Source organism: Haliotis cracherodii, unplaced genomic scaffold (assembly GCF_022045235.1).
Source record: "Haliotis cracherodii isolate W230 unplaced genomic scaffold, xgHalCrac1.p SCAF_14, whole genome shotgun sequence".
In the NCBI taxonomy this organism is placed as follows: Eukaryota; Metazoa; Mollusca; class Gastropoda; order Lepetellida; family Haliotidae; genus Haliotis; species Haliotis cracherodii.
Window position 1 is genome coordinate 20,052,175 of NW_027266269.1, and position 15,055 is coordinate 20,067,229.

At 40.2% G+C, this 15,055-nt stretch overlaps 1 pseudogene; it reads left to right on the forward strand.

The window, feature by feature from the left end:
* The first annotated feature begins 13,060 nt into the window (after positions 1 to 13,060).
* LOC139460268 (uncharacterized) overlaps positions 13,061 to 15,055 on the forward strand; it is a 152,346-nt pseudogene continuing 150,351 nt past the window's right edge.

A 15,055-nucleotide genomic window follows, 5' to 3' on the forward strand; every position in this document is an offset into this window, starting at 1 on the left:
GTACACCTTATGCACATGTAACATGTCATAAACCACACGTACAATTGATCAACCATATATTCGTAAAGCATGTTGTTTTCAATAGTAACATTATTCTGTCGTAACTACACTTTCATTTTCTTTCATTGTTTCACAGCAAAAGTGTTGATTCCAAGTAGTTATTTTCTTGTCATACAATTATGCTCATTTAAGCAAACAGACACGTTCATCTTTATATTGTGAACAATGTATCAGCTTTTAGTTGTGCTATTTAAATAAATTACCATTTCATTTGCCATTTCATTTCCTTGTATGTCCGTGTTGTGGTAAATCTCTTACTCCAGATACCACAACATGTTAGATGGGCCCAGGGGACTTATAATATTTCTGCTTCCTTCACGGCTCCCCAGCAGGATTTACACCATGACTTCCTCCGCTGGTGATTATAGTCAATTGTGGTTATCAATTAAAACGAACAAATATACTACGATTAAAAATGGGGTAGACCCAAATGTACTTTGAATGATGTGGAACTTACATACTCTTTCTGGGGGACAATAATTTTTACAGTACTTTAACCCCCTTCAAGAATAGAGCCACTAACAATCTCAGTTTGCAAATTTAATCTACCAATTTTTAAAATGTCACTACCGCTAAACATCTTGGACATCCCATTACGGGTCACGTCAGAACGACCTTTAGCGAATTTTGACCAACCAATGAAATGACCGACAAGAAATCGACATTAGCCAATCAGAAGGCAGCTTTCTCGAGCTTAACGACACTAAAAATGGCGACTACACTTCTTAACATATTTTGACGTATTTTCTTTAAAAAAAAATTAAAACTGATAAGAAGAATCTTCTTGAATAGCTTATAGACGGCCTCGATTGTATGGATACAATTAATAAAACCCGTAACTGTCGTTCGGAATACCCCCGTGTTAAATATTTCGTGGTTGCATGATTAGAAAACACATTCCGACTGTCACTTTCATGATCTGGGAAGGGACGCTCTGATTGGTTGGATGAAAGCTCGTTCTGATGTGACACTTAATGGGATATCCTCAGGTCTTTGTTTAGCGATAGCGAGAACTAAGATCTGATTTCAATGAGATTAAAGCTTTACCGTGATTCTCTCATCACAAGGGATACAAAATGGAGGATCACACCATCTGTTGTGGCCAATACGCCATCGTCACATAATGACTTCTTCAAATCTGGACTGGTTGGTTGGTTTCTTGTTTAACGCCGCACTCAGCAATATTCTAGGTATGTGACGGCGGTCTGTAAATAATTGAGTCTGGACCAGACAATCCAGTGATTGATATCATGAACCTCGATCCACGCAAATGGGATCAATGACATGCATCAACCAAGTCAGCGAGCCTGAACAGCTGATCCCATTAGTTGCCTCTTACGACAAGAATAGTCTCCTTTTACGGCAAGCATGGGTTGCTGAAGACCTATTCTACCCCTGATCTTCACGGGTCACGGAATTAATCCCGCAAATCGGTGGATCTACAGACGTGGTTCCAATTGAAATCCTCCACAGTCACTGTTTTGGGATGCGACAATGCATTGGGTCTGAAGATTCCACTTTTTTCATTTTCCCTGGTTGATGCATGTTCGATGATCTCTTAGCTGGATCGACAGTTGGAACATGTTGAACTGTTAGCGAGACAGGATGGTCCAATACAGAAATATTTCAACGATATTTAACAGGCCATTTTGTGAAGTATGCCAAAGTCGGAAGTGACAAGAAACTCTATATGACGGCCACAGGTCTCACATCACAAGCTATGTTCGCCAGCCGATTGATGTTAAGTGCTTTGGGCCTTCAACCAAGATTTTCAGTTCTGAATGAGGGAAGTGGCAGCGGTCAAATTCTGGAACAGTTAACAGATATAGCGTCTGTTCCTTAGATTGTAAGGCAAACGAGATTTCTCCTTCGGCAAAGTGCTTTCAGGAAATGAAGCCATCTACGTTTGTCAATCATCAGTTGAAAAAAGAATCAGAAACGTCAGTTACACGTGTCCTCCCAGATCTTGACATCGTTGAACAGCCATAAGATTAAAATTAATTTGAAGATCGTCTGCCTGTTGTTACCATCAAGAAATCGAAATCAAGACATTCTATCCGTAAGATCGTTGGTGAACAAGCAATCACTGAACAAGATATTTCATCTCAAAACACGACTTGCATCAACCAGTTAACAAAAGTAGGAAGCAAGGCATCAGCATCAACTGCAAAGCCAAGACAAATAAAGAGACAACAGATAAGACGACTGGCAAGTCTACATGAGACAAGGATGAGCAGGACAATATTAGGAAATCTGATACACGTCCCACTGTTGTGTCGTCCCAACAACTTGGGACCCCTAAAGATCCGGGGTAGAATAGGTCTTTGGCAACCCATGCTTGCCGTAAAAGGCGACTATGCTTGTCGTAAAAGGCGATTAACGGGATTGGGTGGTCAGGCTCGCTGACTTGATTGATGCATGTCATCGATCCCAATCTCGTGGATTGATGCTCATGATATTAATCACTGGCTTGTCTGGTCCAGACTCGATTATTTACAGACCGCCGTCATATAGCTGAGTGCGGCGTAAAACAACAAACCAACCAACCCAACAACCTGGACCATCTTGGATTAATAAGCTCTTTATCTCAGGCGACGATCAGTCATATTCTAACGTCAAGTGTTGCGTATGCGGAAAGTTTCAATGAGATGAACTGAGGCGATGTCCACATGTTGAGTTCACAGTGAATGTCTGGGAATTGTGAACACAGGGTGCTTCTAACATACTGTTGTGAGGTCTCCTTTCTACGCCGACATGATCTGTTTTCTGTCCGTGTCACGATCTGCCTTGCAGATGTGAAATTCCATCTTGCCTTTCATTGATACATGTAGGCGTATGTGAGAGATTTAAAATCTCTTCCGCAATATTGCAAGAAGATACGCTAATTGTTACCTAATCCGTTTTTCCTTATGTTTTGTATTCGCAATTACCTGCAATCTCAACGTCGCACTCATCTCACGATAACAGTAGGGTCAACTGACTGTTCACGTTTACACGCTTCTGATTGGCTGAACATGTTTTGGCGTGTCACTGTCTGGTATGATTGACACTTTAGTGGATTTTTTTAATTATTTGTTAATGACATGATTGGACCACAATTAAAATACCTTGTACTTCAGATGTCTCCGATCCAGCAAATGGGCGATGTTTCTGGCATTTGTTCTTCCTATTGTCTCGATGCCGGGCTTCCTTATTACAAACTTTCTGAGGCATCGGACCCGTGAAGATCCAGGGTAGAATCGGCTTTCAGCAACCCATCCTTGTCGTAAGAGGCGACTAACAGGATTGGGTGGTCAGGCTCGCTGACTTGGTTTATGCATGTCATCGTATCCCAATTACGTATATCGATGCTCATGATGTCAATCACTGGATTGTCTGGTCCAGGCACAATCATCAGACCGCTGTCATATTGCTGAGTGCGGCGTTAAACAACAAACAAAGCATGTCATCGTATCTCATTAGCGTGTATCGATGCTCATGCTATCTATTACTGGATTGTCTTGGCCAGACTCGATTATTGACAGACCGCCGTCATAAAGCTGCAATATTGTTGAGTGCGGCGTTAAACAACAAAGAAACAAACTTCGAACTACTTGGTAGTTGTTTTACAAAGATAGGCTGGTACGTTTTTTTGGGGAGGAAATCGCAAAGCTGACAAGGAAGTAGGACAAGCGTTATCTACAGGATCGAAAACACATATCCGTTTACCTGCCAGCCAGAACAGAAGCGTATCTCACGGTGTTTCCGTCATCTGATAGGACTTAGTTTCCTCTACACAATAACAAGGATGGTTACATCAATGATTTGGTTGGTTGGTTGGTTTGTTGTTTAACGCCGCACTCAGCAATATTCAAGCTATATGACAGCGGTCTGTAAATAATCGAGTCTGGACCAGACAAGCCAGTGATTGATATCATGGGCATCGATCCACGCAATTGGGATCGATGACATGTATCAACCAAGTCAGCGAGCCTGACCACCCGATCCCGTTAGTCGCCTTTTACGACAAGCATAGTCACTTTTACGGCAAGCATGGGTTGCTGTAGACCTATTCTACCCCGGAATCTTCACGGGTCGTTACATCAAGGACGAAGCACGGCATATGATATACAATCCGCTTCTTGCTAATCTATTTCTTTGTACAGATGATTAGGAATTTCTGCTCGGATTGACAATATCAATACAAGGGAAATTGGCCAAGAAGTTTAACTTCAGTTTCAGGTATATCAAAAATCTGATATCGTTCATTAACGGTCAAATTGCCAAGTCGTTTCTTCTGGTTACAGACGTGAGCTAAACATAAAAGAGACCAGTGAAAACGCCTCATCTGTTTCATAATAGATCTATGCATAAAGATTCAGAGCGACAAGGCTATCCACAAGACTGTATGACAAGGGATTACTTTAACTTTCTCATGGTCATCTTTCCTGTCATGTCGAGCAATATTCCAGCAGCTCCAGCCATTAGAGTCTACATTTCACAAATTTTCAGGTACAAGTTTGTACAAAGATTTCACAGAGCGTATGATTTTATAGGAATTGTCAATTGTTAGCCACACAAAAATAAATATTGTTGCAAGCTTTTTCGGTTGGTTGGTTTGTTGTTTATCGCCGCACTCAGCAATATTCAAGCTATATGATGGCGGTCTGTAAATAATCGAGTCAGGATCAGACAATCCAGTGATGAGCATCGATGACGCAATTGGGATAGATGACACGCATTAACCAAGTCAGCGAGCCTGACCACCCGATCCCGTTAGTCGCCTCTTACGACAAGCATTAACGCCTTTCACGGCAAGCATGTGTTACTGAAGATCTATTCTACCCCGGATCTTCACGGGTATGCAAGCTTTTTTGGTGAAATATTTAAACGTATAATTTGGTTCATACTTTTAATGACAAAAAAGTTTCTAGTTTTTTAGATGTAGCTGCAAAATCCCAGGCCTCCTCTCCCACCACCCGATATATATTGTCTTTCTGCATTTAAGTTGGTTGGTTGTTTGGTTTGTTGTTTTACGCCGCACTCAGTAATATACCAGCTATATGACGGCGGTCTGTAAATAATCGAGTCTGGACCAGACAATCCTGTGATTCATATCATGAGCACGATCCACGCAGTTGTTGACGTGCATCAACCAAGTCAGTGAGCCTGACCACCCGATCTCGTTAGTCGCCTTTTACGACAAGCATAGTCGCTTTTTACGTCAAGTATGGGTTGCTGAAGACCAATTTTTAGTACTATTTTTAGTAGATGTTCTGTTTGACGGTGTCACGTTTTATTATTCCATGTTTTGGATGTATAGAGGTTATCACGCGAGTGTGTTTGGGGATGGTAAATATCCTGCATTAGGAATAAACATTGTTTTAGCGAGCCTTGGCGAGCTAAAATACATAGTGTTTATTCCTAATACAGGATATTTACATCCTGCATTAGGAATAAACATTGTATTTAGCGAGCCTTGGCGAGCTAAATACATAGTGTTTATTCCTAATACAGGATATTTACCATCCCCAAACACACAAGCGTGATAACCTCTTTATCATATAATGTCAGTCTTTAATTGTGTGCTTCAAAATCGCTTTCCCCCTCTCAAAACATTACCGAAGCATTGCGAGTATTCCTGGAATGCGCGCATTAATATTTATTACGTCACCGGAAAAGTGATGTGTCAGTCAGACAGTGACAGTAGCCAATATAGTTCCAACTGAAATATGTTTCTTATACAGTGGCGAAGCAACATATACGCAAAACAACAGTTGTTTTTAATTGCCTTTTGCGACAATCCATCCGCTAGAGTAACTGCCCTTTGTCAAAGGGAAGCTACTCTAACCCTAGTCTATGAGACGTAACGGCCACGGTCAGGCGTTGTTAACAGTCGGTCTGTCCTGTCATATTAAGAAGTGTAGTCAGATGTACACTCAGTGACAAAACGGAACAAGGTAACAATTCAAACATATTTCGGCCAAATTCAAATATTTTAATTTGTGGAAAAGATTTCAAGCCGCAGAGGCCTACAGGCACAGATATGGCTACTGATCCTGCTTGGCTAGGCCTCGTGCCCTCGCAAAATTGTTTCGAAATTTATATCTCCAAAGTTGCCAAATCTTATAAAATGCCTCAGCTACATCACAGTTAGACACTGATTTTCAGTATGTTAGACTGTTCTTTTGATAATGATAGCAATTATCCCTGAAGTTTATCCAGATTCCCGATGGTTAATTCAGACTCGATCGCCGAATGACGAGGGTGACGCCATAGTTTGCTTATAATCAGTGAAAGTAGTCCCTACTTGACCTTTGATATTTGCATCTCTATCCGCATATGACCCCAACGGATATCGTTTTTATCCGTTGGCTTTATCCTGCCGAGAAATCTACCCATTATATGATCAAATCAGTTATGTGTTATATTTCTCACCCTCGGCTCTCTCGGCCAGTTTTGCCACGGACATTTCATTGTTTTTGTTTTGTTTGTGGTTTAACGCCGCGCTCAGCATTTTTCCAGTCTATAGGTCTGTAAATAAACGAATTTGGACCTGACAATCCAGTGATAAATATCAAGAGCACCAACCCCGCAATTAGGATACGGTGACATGCATCAAAACAAGTCATCGAGCCTGACCACGTGCACCCGATCCCTTTAGTCGCCTCTCACAACAAACATCGTCGCCAGTATCTATGGAAGGCACCATGGAAGTTTATATATCAATAGAAGTACCAGTAATACCTAGCAGCATGGGTTAAAATCAGAGTAAGTGTTCACACAATGCCATTTAGAAAGTGGTCAAATGTAACAAATGTTATATTTGGGATAACACTTTCTTAGTAAAGTAGATATTCTCGACCATGGGAGCCGAACCTATTTACACGTGTCAGAGGGGTACACAAAGTACGTGATCTAGACTACCATTTGTTGGACTTTCATTTTGTGGAAGCATCGTTGGCTGAGTGGGTTAGATCGCTGTGTGCTGGCGATTAAGTGCCTCACTCTGGCAGTGTTGGTTCGAATCCCGGACGGGACTCAACCCAAAAAAATACGAGTATCGGTACTTTACTTAGAGGTTGTTATCCCAAATAAAACAGTTCTTACAGAGTAAGTGTATAAGAAAAGGAGGCAAATTTATTCAAGGGTCGTTAGTTATACTTTCTTTGGATACCTTCAATGAAATAGCCAGCCGTGAAGATCCGGGATAGAATAGGTCTTCATCAACCCATGCTTGTCGTAGCAGGCGACTAACGGGATCGTTGTTTGATGCATGTCGCCGTATCCTAATTGCGGGGATCGATGGTCATGATGTCAGTCACTGGATTTACTTATTTACAGACCGCCGTCGTAAAGATGCATTATTGCAGAGTGCGGCGTTAAACAACAAATAAACAATCTAAGGCATGGGCATTGTGGGGATTCAGAATCAATTCCGCACATTGCTACATGTTTGACGCACGAGCCAACAAGGGGATTGGTCAAATGCATGGGTTTGGAATGTTTGCGTGTTGTCATGCTTTCAGTGATTGGTTTGCCTGATTCATACTCGATTATACATGGAGCGTCGTGATGTAGCTCGAATAAATAACACTATTCTCAAACGTCCTCTAACTCACACATTCACTCTGAGGTATCATCTTTACAGTGTGTATGTGCTTTTTCATCTTTCAGATCTGAATTCCCAAGACAGCCTTGCTTTGAGATTTAGTTTTAATTTTCATACGTGAAATGAAATGTTACAACTATATCCCCGATGTTCGAAAGGGAGACTTATGAGAAATGTTAAACAAGAGACATGCTTAGGTGTTGGATTCTTTCAGTGATGCTATTTGTTTCTACAGAAGAGTGTCACTGTCTGAATGTGTGTCTGGATTTCAATTCTCTCGTTCTCTGTGGCAGTGAGTGACATATGTTTACTTAATATATATCCTGTCCAGGAAGAGAGGGACATGCGTGTACCAGTCATTAAATAAGGAGTAGCCGCTCGTTTCGTCTTTAAGGCATGCCAGGATGCTGTGCCCTCTCCACCGAATATTATAAAATTGGTCCCTTTTTTAAGACATTATATTGTCTAATTGTTTCACGTCGCACTCAGCAAAATCAGCCAATCCATCATGAGCATCCATCATATAAGTTGCCTCTTGCGACAAGCATGGGTTGGTGCATATCTATTCTAACGAGGATCGTCACAGAGTATTAGGAAAATGTTGTTCTACCTGGGTCCCAAATTACTAACCTCTTTTTGATCAGATCCATGAGGTGTGCTCTGATTTGCATCTCATAGTATGTGTACTTGTAGAATGCAGCGATAGATGGTTTGGAGATGACTGTGGAAAGCAGTGTCAGAATACAACTGAAGCATGTGACAAGGAGACTGGCAACTCTACCAGTGGATGTGCTGTCAGGAAACAAGGACAAGGGTGTTAGCAAGAGTCTATGTATACATTATATCAATTGTTTATCTGTAACAGTCGGATGAAAAGACAGACGTTTTCAAGCAGTGCCAACTGAGGCTATAAAGGTAAATTTTACTGCAGATAATCATTTAAAGAAGCATGAAATACTCACATCTCCCGCCAATATGACATGTCGGGTGTGTGCAATGCATTAGCTCCTGTGAACTATGTTCACTGGGCCTTTTTGTTAAAGAAATATACTACATTTTTCAAGATCTGCTCCGGAAACGAGGACTACCACCATTTTCAGTCTAAATCAAAGTCGTTGCCATGGAAACTGAAAAAAATATTATTTTTAAAAATCCCAAACTATCAAAAGGCACCAGTGCGCGGGGGATAATACTATTTCGCATTTAATGGTTGAGGTGAACGTTGTTCAGAATTCATATTGTCCTTCTTCACCACAGAAAGAAGTCAAGTGGTGTTTATATCTCCCTATCCGTACAGATTGTCACCAGAATCATTATGGGGTCCAGTGTTCCTTTGGGCAGTGGGGTAGCCTAGTGGTTAAAGCGTACACATAGAGAATCTCACCCTTGTGTCTTTTCATATCAAATATATGAATTCGAGTTCAAGAGTTCGAGTTGGGAAAAACGCTGGACAACCCCCCAGGCTTGTTTTATATTACACCAAGACCAGCTTTCGTGTGAAGAATCACTTATCACCCTGGATTCCCTGGCTAGACCTTTCTTGGGAGTATGGCCACTGTGGCAGCTGGGTGAATATATTGTTAGCACTGGTGTTTGCTGTCACCACTGATTTTGTAGTTAATACTGAAAACTGCTATGGCATTATATATTGCCATTGAACAGTGTACTTCCACTCTATTGTGTACTGGCATTGTAATTGCTTAGCAGTAATTTGGATTGATTTGTAAATCTAGTTAATTTTGTAATATAGTTTTTAATTGTATAACATTTGTAGGTTGTTTGTTGATTTCACACTAAATTCTTTGACGTAGAGAGTTTTGGGTTACAATATTGTTTCAATTTGGGAATCAACACGTAACACAATGTCTCATTTCGAGACTGATACTAGGCAGGAATCAAAAGCGACAAAACCCTTTCTTTCATCACAAGAAATATATAATATAATATAATAAGTCCATTGAACAGTGCCAACTATGACCCGTTATATACCCGTCACAAACACATGCAAAGGCTAGTCAATAGTGAACCTTCACATGACTACCAAAAAAGAATTACTAACGCCTTAAATGTTGTAACACTGACTGACTGAAGGAGAGCGCCATTTTGGTTTCTCTAAAGAAATTGGAGGGTTTTTTTTAAAAATGAAATGGGAGTGACTTAATCCGGACATGTTTTCACTAATCGCCTGTCACATTCTGTGATTTAGTCATTTTTTCGTAATGTAGATAATCCATGCAATTTGTACATTTGGTTTATAAAAGAGGTAAAAAATTTTAGGGGAAATATATATCCTTTTGCTAAAGTTAACTGGTCTATATTTTGTAAGAGTATACAATTGCGCATTAAGCGATTATCTCCTTTAGCTCTAGCCGTAGTATAGAGCTTTATCACGCACTCACCTTGCAATGCTGTACATCGTACGAGGGGTGTTCGTTAAAGATTTCCCCTCACCCACTTCAGATGGACCTAGTGGAATGAAACTTGGCATAGGTATTAGTCTTTCTCCACATAGGAACCACCAAGAGTTACACACTTCTCCCATCGTTTTATGCAACTATGGAGACCTCGCTTGTAAAAGCCCTCATTTTGCATCTCAAACCAGGACTTGACTTCAGAAATCAGTGTTTCATCATCTGTGAAACGTTTTCCCTTCAAAAATGACTTCATGGTTGGAAAGAGGTGGAAGTCAGATGGTGCAAGGTCAGGAGAGTAAGGAGGATGTGGAAGGATTTCATAGCCACAGGACCGCGCTTCTGTCTGGGCAACATGAGAGTTGTGTACTGGAGCATTGTCTTGCAGGAGACGGACACCCTTGGTCAGCATGCCACGCCTCTTAAGCTTGATAGCGTCCCGCAATATCCGCAGCAGTGAAGCATAATAAGCTCCTGTAACTGTGGTACCCTTTGCCAAGAAATCTATCATCACTACTCCGTGCTGGTCCAAAAACACCGTGGGCATGGATGATTTTTTGCACAGACCCTACACTGATCTTGACATCTTGTGCTAACTGGCGAACAGTTATACTTTGGTCTGCCAAAATGGCGGTCTCCACTTGATGGATAGTGTCCTCATCAATGGCTGAATGGGGTTGACCAGGAACGGCAGCTGTTTCCACAGATGTCCGACCACACTTGAACTGGCGATGCCAGTGGTTAACAACGTCATATGATGGGGCATCTTCCCCATAAGTTGCTTTCATTTCATTGAAAGTTTCTTTTGGTGTGCAATCTTTCAAATATAAAAACCTAATCACTGCTCGGTATTCTACTGGCTCCATTGTTACACCTTACTCGATCATAACACCTGTAAAAGTGGTAAGATTAATAGTTCGGTGCTGCAAATTCAGACATAACCCATAGATATATGTCTCATTACAAATGTGAAATTTCAACTAAATATGATAACCCAGAGTGGTTTAGGGGCATTCTTTAGTGAACACCCCTTGTATCTAATTCTCCCTTCACACTTCTATTGCAACATATTGTTCAACACAATTAAATACTAGGCTTCCATAAAGTATGACTTTGTTCAGTAAACAACATATGTAAAACAACGGGTTTGATATGAGAAAATTGTAATCACATGTATGGTGCTTGCTGTGCACAGTTGAGCACAGTATTGTTTCAAGTAGTTCACTGTGTGTATTGTATGATCCATACCATTCATACGGCGGTTTACGGTTCTGCATGGTTCATTCCTTTGACAGTTTTTTTTAACTTCCAACCTATCAACCATATACGTGGTTTGCTTCTTGATACATAGGAAATCAACAGGTTTCTGTAGTTTGAAATTATTTTCTTAAACATTAATACGGTTGCATGGTATATTCACGATGTTTGGGTTGAATATAGCAGCATTCTTCTGAACATACTTCAAATCTAAACCGAAAGTAATTACAACACTAACAGAGTTAACCAAACGGAACCGTACACAAGAGCAATGAGTGAGTGTGTTTGGTTTAACACCACTTTGAATAGTATTCCATGGCATGTCAGTGTGTCATGGGAGGAAAGCCCGAAGTGATGCAGGCCTTAGACGTTCACATAATCGGGCCAACCGGGATTCGAACACACTGTCATAAGTTTCTTGTGTGCCAGGGACACAACTCTGCATAACGAATGCAGCGCCTTAGGCGATTGGGCCAACCGTGCCCCCATACACAACTATAACAAACTATTATACAACAAAAATGTTTTTGATGAGATATGTATTGCGTAACATTCCATGAAGAAACAGCGGCAATATTACACTATCACAAAACTTCAAAATATATGCACAATAAGTGCAAAACACACATGTACGTTTAAAATACAAAGGAGGTACATTATAACAATTTTTTTTTTAAACAATTTTATTATTATTATATAAAAACAATATGAGAATTCAGCAAAATTATGGTAATGTTGAACATACAAGAAATTTGTTAAAAATTGTAGATATGATAACAGATCTTGGAAATTGTTTCTGGATAACTGTTGGTAAAAGTTATAAAGATTGGGTCCTTTTAACAGAGTGTCCCAAATTCTTTATCATGAATGAGAAGGGACGTTGTTCTAATGTGGTTGGTGTTTTTGTATATATACCGGTTTCAATTTATAGTTTGTGATTGCTTAATCGAAGTTTTGAGAAATGTGACCTTTAAGATTTGTTTTTACAATTCTCAATATTTGTAGATGACTTGACCAACCTGCATGTTCTAAATGGGAATCCTTAATGAATGCGTGAACATATTTTTACATTTGGACTGAAGTTTATTTACTGTGGATTCATAACATTTTTTGTGTTTACTATTTCAAAAGTTTGTTTTCTTTAACACAGCCAACATCTTGACCTGAAAGATTGATATTTGCTGCCAAAGCACTTGTTAGAATGACAATTCTTGTGTTATCTATATAGGACTTGTAATCAATTATTTTATATATCATTGGTACTAACAGTGGGTATATACCATATGACAGCCGGAGTTGTGTGTTTTCTTGGTTGATTGGTTTTCCTTGTACTTGCCATTTAAAGACACTTTTCTTGTGATTTCCAAAGATAACTTCATTAATAACAACCAATTAGTACTTGACACCAATCCTCTCCTCCCACTGCTAACACATCCTTCCTCTGCATATGACATTTAATGGCGGGGAACAATTGGTGCTCTGTAGAAATCTTTACTTACTTGTACACTTGGTTATGAATACGTGGTTATAAACACGTGGTCATGAATCAAGCTAGAACGCAGTGTTACCTGATCCCATTTCAATATTGTTGTTATTTTATATGTATTTGAGCGAAATAAACAAAAACGTCACAACATCATTATTTCATTCCCTCGGATTGAGTATGTACGCTTGACTTCATGCATCGCTACCTTCTCCTGTTTCAACACTGACGGTAAACCTGGCAAACTAGTTTCAATATATGAGTGATTAGGTTTTGTACAATTCCCTTCCTTGTTACAAGTGCGGGCCTCCCAGCCTCCCAGCTCTAACCACAGCAAGCAGCGGGTAAGTCTGATCATATCTCTACTAATATCATTTTCGTCCAGCTTATTATTAATCTTTATGTGTTTGTATATTCATTTAATGCCGAAAAGTGACCACCGGAACACCGTAGTCTGTATTGTGATATGGAAGGACAACCCCCGCTTACACACTGCTCATGTGTCATTGTTTTCCTTAGGAATGAGATCGTTGCAATGTTCCCGTGACCAGCTGAAGCTTCTAACCTCCTTTAATACCTGTGTGTTGAACGTGGGGGTTCACGTTGCTAGTTTAGCAATACTCCAACCATATCACGACGGGGTATACAGAAATGGACCATGAGGGGGTCGACCCGGGTCAGCGTTTTAACCACCCTCGTTTAACCAACCGCTCTATGTTTAATGTAACTGATGTTCAAGTAACATAAACCCCTGAGGTAAAAAACACATCAAACAGACCATTTATCATCACTTTTCTTCAAATCCTCCATTGTGACTGTCCCGTCAGTTGTGCTCATGTGACGTAATAACGTTTAACGTAACGTCAATGACTTGTCACTTAACAGCTGTCTCTTCACAATTTCAGTTATTGAAAGTCCGCTGGCAGGCTTACATAGAAATCATGCAAACATTTTTCCTCGAAAATTAATGTTTGTAAATTTGAATTAATGATAAAATAATAAACATACGTTATTTAGTGGATCCAACTCATAATGATTTTCCTGTTATAAATATCCGAAAATGGAGTTCATACCTTCATGAATAAGTGTGAGCGAGGTTAAAAAATACGTTGGGTGTCAAATAGGGAGGGATGAGTGTTTTACTGTCAAACATAAAATAAGTAGTTGTGGTCCGACTTTGAGGGCATTCTGGAAGGGTTGTGACTGGGCCACTTCTTTTTAACTTAGTGCAAATGTATGTCATAATCACATTTATGAGGGAAAAATATCGGCCTGACATCTCCTGCCTAGGGAAGAGATGAGTATGCGAATCACATCTGGGGGAATGGTATCCCACTAGGCCTGAAACGCAAAAGCCAACTGCTGCAACACCTGGGGTTGTGGTTGACGTCGGCGGAGCCGTCTATCCAATTTATCCCACAGGTGCTCTATCGGGTTCAAATCCGGGGATCTGGAGGGCCAGGGGAGGACATCAACGTTGTTGTTGTGTAGACAGGCTCTTGTGATCCGTGCTGCATGCGGCTGAGCGTTGTCCTGCTGGAGTACACCGTTGGCGCTGGTTGCAATTGGGGACGTGTGGTAAGAGAATTTCGTTGATGCATCGTTGAACCATAAGATTGCCCTGGATGGATATGGACCAAACCTGTCCTGCACTTCTGTTAATCTTGGCATGTTGTTGAACTGTCACTGTTCGATTGACGCAGGTCCCAAGCAATCAAACCCCATGCACTTTAATACCGTTCATAGTGCGGCTGCACGTGCAGTACGTGCAGCTCCATGTCCCTTTTGTTAATGCACTGGGTGCGTTTTTCCGACTAATGGTTTGCATGTCCTTATGATCATTTGTATCTGGGAAATTTGTCACTGATACTATAACACATTTAACCTCTTCATTTTGCAACTCTTGGTCCCCTAATTTTGCTTTTATGGCCAAAAATATCCGTATTGCGTTTCTTTTTTTAAGAGCATATAAAGCTATTTGCAGAAAAAAAAGAAAAATAAATGTCATGGATAGAAACTAGAAGAAAATATCAGTTCATCAAAACAATTTTAGATGACCTTGAAAACTATTAGCAAAAAGAAGAAAATCAAAAGTAACACAGAAATTCATGAGTGGTGTAATGACTTCAAATATCTTCTTAAAGGGTGATGATTCCGCAGACAACTAGCATTTTTATAGTGATGAAACCAATTTTGCAACACAAATATTAGATTCCCTTATCTCAAAAGAAGAAATTAAATCCGCTATTAAAA